General features: G+C 44.2%; 1 pseudogene; it reads right to left on the bottom strand.

The window, feature by feature from the left end:
• Nucleotides 1–1,487: 1,487 nt before the first annotated feature.
• LOC115067037 lies at nt 1,488–3,890 on the bottom strand (annotated as a pseudogene).
• Nucleotides 3,891–5,817: the final 1,927 nt, after the last annotated feature.

Raw genomic sequence — 5,817 nt, 5'->3', positions numbered from 1 at the left:
ATTTATGATGCACTCTTTATTTACACCAAGTATGAAATGTGTGTTTCCTGGTCAGGTTTGACATTCTTATTATTTGATATCTAACAGCCGAGTACAGATGCCCTTAATGTTGGCTTAGGCTCTTAAATCAGAAAGGGATGTCATAGCTTATTTTCTATTCTCTTCCAAGTAGCCCCATTCCCATACACCTATTGCCATTAACTTCCCAAGTACAAATGGAATCAGTTGCTCAACTGTATATCAAGAAGTCTTTTCTTAGTGCCTAGGTACTATTCTAACACTGGGGGTTAAGTAGTGAACAAAATTGACAAGCTCGTAAACTTACAACCTAGTAGGACAAGATAATAAACGTACAAATATATTGCTAACAGGTTAACTGCTATGATTCAATGCAACAAAAGGTTTTCCCCCTCTAGATTGGTGGTTAAGGAGGACTTCTCTGTGAAACTGACTTTTGAGCTGAGAGTCAAATGGAGATGTGTCAGCTGATTTTTCTGGATTCAGATAAAAGAGTGCAAAGGAAACTAGAGATGTATGGCTTGCTCTGAATCTGGTTCTATGATTCAGTTCTCCAGGTAAAAGAGATGTTCCATTATCAAAATGGTGTGTATACCTCATCCAATAATGCAACTCCTGGATCTGAGCCTGTACTTTGTCTCTCAGAGTTAAGTTTCATAACACAAGTATTTTCTCTAAACCATTGAGCTCATTTCCATTGTTGGAAAGGCTGCCTTTTACTAATAAGCATACAGCTGCAATTCTTCTGTTTCTATCATGTTGATGTTGATGCTTTTGAAGTCTTCTGAAGAAATCAATTTAAACAAACAGCTGTTATGCTGTGATGATATACTAGTGTCCAAAGAGCTCTACAGTTACATATTGAGTCTAGTTCACATTCAAGACTCATTGGCTAACTCTCAACCGTATTTGGCTCTTACCACTCTAAGTACCTCCACAGTCCCTTTAACTTGTCATTGACTATTTACTAACTAGTTTTATCTAAATTTCCTTTTAGATAAAATGCTGTGCTTTATCTTTAGAAATACACTTTAAGGTGAACAGCTATTGAATTTATGAATTTAACAACAAACTATACAAACTATGTAATTCCTATGACAAACATTTTGACAGAACCACTCAACTCTCAACATTTTGTAAAAGACAATTAGGAGGGTGACTTTTGGCCAACTGTTCAGAAATACCAGCTGGAAATGATGCTTTTTTTTTGCTGACTGGCACTTTGGAGAGGTGGCAAAACCTTACTCAAAGGCTGTCCAGTGCAGTTCCATCTTACTGCACTTCCCCATACCAGTTAGAAGTAGTCTTACGAGATATTGAGGAAGATGTCTAGTTCACGTTTTCTATGCTTTCATGAATTCTGAATACATTCTTGATTTGAGATAAGGTTAGAGTTCAAATTCCTTTTCTTTTGTCAGCCTGTTGGTCTCCCTCTACCATTTTTTAAGACTTGACTGTGTTCTTTTTGCTTAAATATTGTAGAGGCGATAGGTATTCTCACGTAAGGTGGCCAAAATATGAGAAAGTGGCTCATTTCGGATTCTGGCCATTTCTTGAACAGTATACAGGGCCATGCCAGGGTGGGAAAATTGGCAAAGGCCTTTGGGAATCTGGCGTGGGACAAAGTAGGGAGCATCAGTTTCAACAAGAATTCTCTCCAGCGGGATCCTCTCCAAAGCTTTATGGACTTGCCAGGCAGTAGAGTAAGTCAGGACTGCTGTGAAGCCTACAGACATGTTGGGAAAGTGCTCCAACAGAGGCTCAATGAGTTGGTACCTGCCAATGAAGCAATGTCTGTGCATCTTGTAATCATAGGGCACATATTTTTTCAAGATTCGTATTAGATCGTCTTCCGCATCTCGGCAGTGGATCACCAAGGGCTTCTTGATAGACACAGCCAGCTGTAGTTGTCTCTCAAATACTCTGAACTGCTCTGGGACAGGTGTGGTGCACTTATGAGAGTAATCCAAGCCCATTTCCCCAAAGGCTACAGCCTTGGGATGCCTCAAGGCATGCAAGATATTTCTTTCTAGATGATCAGTGTAATGATTTGCAAAATGAGGGTGACAGCCGAATGTCCCCCAAACCATATCTTCACTCAATAGCTCTTCCCATAGGCCATCTCTTAAGGTACGGGGATCACAGAAACCACTGATGCAGCCATGAAATTCCTTGGGAAAACTGTAGCTAGAATTTTTTCTGAACTCATCAAAGCTTCCTTGGAAGGACAATTTGGAATACATCATGTCCAAATGACAGTGAGTATCAATGAAACCTTCCATTTGGCTTAGATGCAAGACGCTTCTTGGCAGGAAATCAGATGCACACGCTCCATAAGAATGTGGAAATGTCTCCTCTTGATAGATGTTCTCCTTTGCCTGTGTCCTTGCATCTTTAGAGGATAAAATAGTGCAAGAAGTCCAGTACTCTTCATCATCTGCTCCCTGCATATGACTGATCATCTCTTCAGAGGTCATCGTATAGTAGGGATAGCCACTGGAAATGTCCTGTACGCTTATCCCATCCATAGATGTGGGTGTGGTGGTGGTACTTTTGGTGGTGATATTGCTGCTGCTGCTGGGAGAATACGGAGAAAACTTGGTATTGCTGGTCCCAAAGCTGGTATAGTCATTCCAAGGACTGTAGTACAAATTAGGCTGCTGGATGCTTTTCTTACTCTTGTAGTACAAGGGCTCTGAGATGAGTGGGAGGCTCAGTGAGAATGGGTTGTCCTGAATGAATCTGCCTGTGGAACTCTCAAAATTAGACCAGGTACTCCCTGAAGAGGAGGAGGCCTTGATTACTTCCTTTTCTTTAGACTTTACTTCATCCTGAAATTCTAGGGGTGGAAAGTGCTTTTCATAAAAGATGCTCCTTTGTTCAGTAAGTAGCTCCTTACTCGGTGTCTTGTAAGGATTTATATTCATTCTCCTCTCATTAAAACTGCTTATCTTTGGGGCTGCTTCTTTATGAGAACTAAAGGGGACATCCCTGAATGGTTTCCCACCAACCCTAGGATCTACCATTCTGACAGTAGGATGTTCCTTTTGGGCCTTAGGACGTACTACTCTGGGCTCAGGAGGTTCTGCTCTGTATTTAAGATAGTCCACTCCAAGTTCTGGAGGCTCCTCTCCGGGTTTTGGAGCCTCCTCTCTGGGCTTTGGCTGTTCTGCTCCTCCAGGGTTTGGAGGCTCCAGTCTGGGCTTTGGAGCCTCCCCTATAGGCTTTGGCAGCTCCACTACAGGTTTTGGAGGTTCCACTCCGGGCTTTGGCCACTCTGCTCCAGGTCTTAGAGGCACCAGTTCAGGCTTTGGCGGCTCTGCTCCAGGTTTTGGAGGCTCTGCTCCAGGCTTTGGAGCCTCCCCTCTAGCCTTAGAACATGCCCCTCTGGCCTTCAGGCATTCTGCTCCAGACTTTGCTCCAGCCTTAGAACATGTAGCTCCAGCCTTAAGATGCTCTTCCCCAGTCTTAGGAAGGGGTCCAGGCTTGGATTTTGCATTAGCAGCAACCTCTGCCCTCTCTTTTGGAGCGCCATCCTCCACCCTCTCTTTTGGAGCACCAACCTCCGCCCTTCCTTTTTGAGTGCCAGCCTCCCTGGTTCCTTTTGAAACACCAGCCATCGTCTTTCCCTTTGGCGCCATCCCCTTTCCTTTGGGAGTGCCTGCCCATCCTTTTCGTGTTGATTCTCCCAGGATGCCCTGGATAGGTCTCTGGTAAATCATAGAAGACCCTTGTTCTTCAACTCTGCCCTTGTTTTTCTGGGACTTTTTTGATTCCTCAGTCTTATTTCGAGCCTCAACTTCTGCTGCAGATTCAGAATTGTAGCAGCCTTGTTTAGAGTTATAGCGGGAAGTATTCTCTGGAGACGCCATCTTTAAAAACTGGGATGGGAGACTGCAAAATGGATCCCAGACTAAAGGAACCCGCTTGAAGGCAGTTCTACTCAGGGCCCCTCCCCACTATTTCACATACAGTCCAAAAAGTCTTTCTTTTGGGCATTTAGGGCCCTCTGGGCCCCTAGGGCTTCTGATTCCCACTGTATCACTTCACCAAGTCCTGGGACTGCTGAATTTAGTTTTTTTTTGGGGGGGGGTCCTACCTCATACTGCTCAAGTGGTGCTGGAACTCAGTGCCTCAGAAACATTTACTCGTTTTGCAAGTCGGATATCTTTTTCAGTGTTCCTGGATTGTCAAAAACAATTCCGAAGCGCTGCAAAGACGTTGGCGACCAGGAGTCACGAGAGGTGCAGCAAACCTTCCGAACACCACAGCGTGCATCCCAGAGAGGCGGGAACTTCCGGTTTGGGAACTGTTTCCTGTTTGTTGAAGCCCTTCCCGGTCTTAAGACTTATAACTATTGGTTTGGGCTTCAGGGCTCCTCCCCACTATGCTGACCCTTGCTTCCAAGAGTGAGGAAGGGCTAGCTTGTTTATCATCACTACTCTCATTTTCATTGGTTAGACTGGAAGCTCCGCCCAGCACCATGTTAGCCCCACCCCTTTAGCCCACAGGCACGTTTACTTCAGTTAACCTTCTTCCTTGTGGCTAGTGGCTGGCAATGCAGACCTAGCCAGACCTTCACACCGTGAGCTGCCAGCAGTTGCTACCACCGTATTGTGCACATCTGTGTCTGGTGTTGTGCCACCATGTCCCACTCTCCTGCCTGCTCCGCCAGTCCGGTTTGTTTTCATGCCTTTCCAAATAGCAAGGCTGTGACTTTGAATGCATAATTTAAATCTATGTATTTTCACCTTTCCCTCCCCCTCCTCCACTCCTTGTCCACCTCCAGTATCTATAGCCTTTTTGAAAAGCATAGTTATGACTTTGAAAGCATAGTTTAAATGCATGTACTTCCCCCTCCTTTCCTCTCTTCTGCCACCTCTTCCTCCTTCACCTTCCTTCCCATCCCTGTTTTTTTTCCTTTTAATCTTTCTTTTTTAAAATCTTGGAAGAGGGGCTAGAGAGATGGCTCAGTGGTTAAAAGCACTGACTGCTCTTGCAGAGGACCGGAGTTGGAGTCCCAGCACCCACGTGGCAGCTAACAACTCTCCCTAACTCCAGTTCCAGTGGAATCTGCCACCCTCTTCTGACCTTAGGGGGCATTGCATGACTTGGGCGCACTTACATACATGCAGGCAATACACTCATACACATAAAATAAAATAATAAATAAAATATTTAAAATCTTGGAAGGCCCTACTGTGACCTGACTTCTTGTCTCATGGCAGACCCCTGCTTCACTTGCCCCCCCATCCCATGTGCTGTCCCTCCGATCCCCCTATTTTTGTGGGGAGGAGGCTTGAAGGAAGTTGATTTTAAAATCAGTTATTTAGTCTTCGTTCCCTCCCAACTTCCCCTTTCAAATAGCGTGGTTAAGGTTTTTTCAAATATTTATTATTTTTATTTTATGTGTGTGAGTGTATTGCCTGCATGTGTATAAGTGCACCCATGTCATGCAGTGCTCATGGAGGTCAGAAGAGGGCATCTGATTCCCCTGGAACTGAGTTACAGATGGTTGTTAGCTGGCATGTGGGTGCTGGGGACCAAACCTGGATCCTCTGCAAAAGAAGTCAGGGCTCTTAACTGCTGAACTATCTATCTATCCCTATGGTTGTGGTTTTTAAAGCATAGTATAAACATATGTATTTCTTAAAGCAATTATGGCATATAACCATTTTTTAGTCATTTTCACTTAATATTATTAAATGTAATAATAGTTATCTTTTTTTCTTTTTGGTCTTTTTGAGACAGGGTCTCCCTGTAGTCCCAGCTGACCTGAAACTCACTGTGTAGGCCAGA

This window comes from Nannospalax galili, unplaced genomic scaffold (assembly GCF_000622305.1).
Source record: "Nannospalax galili isolate Female #2095 unplaced genomic scaffold, S.galili_v1.0 scaffold1285, whole genome shotgun sequence".
Classification (NCBI taxonomy): Eukaryota; Metazoa; Chordata; class Mammalia; order Rodentia; family Spalacidae; genus Nannospalax; species Nannospalax galili.
The sequence above is the reverse complement of the archived record's forward strand: the minus strand, read 5'-3'. Positions and strand labels throughout refer to the sequence as shown.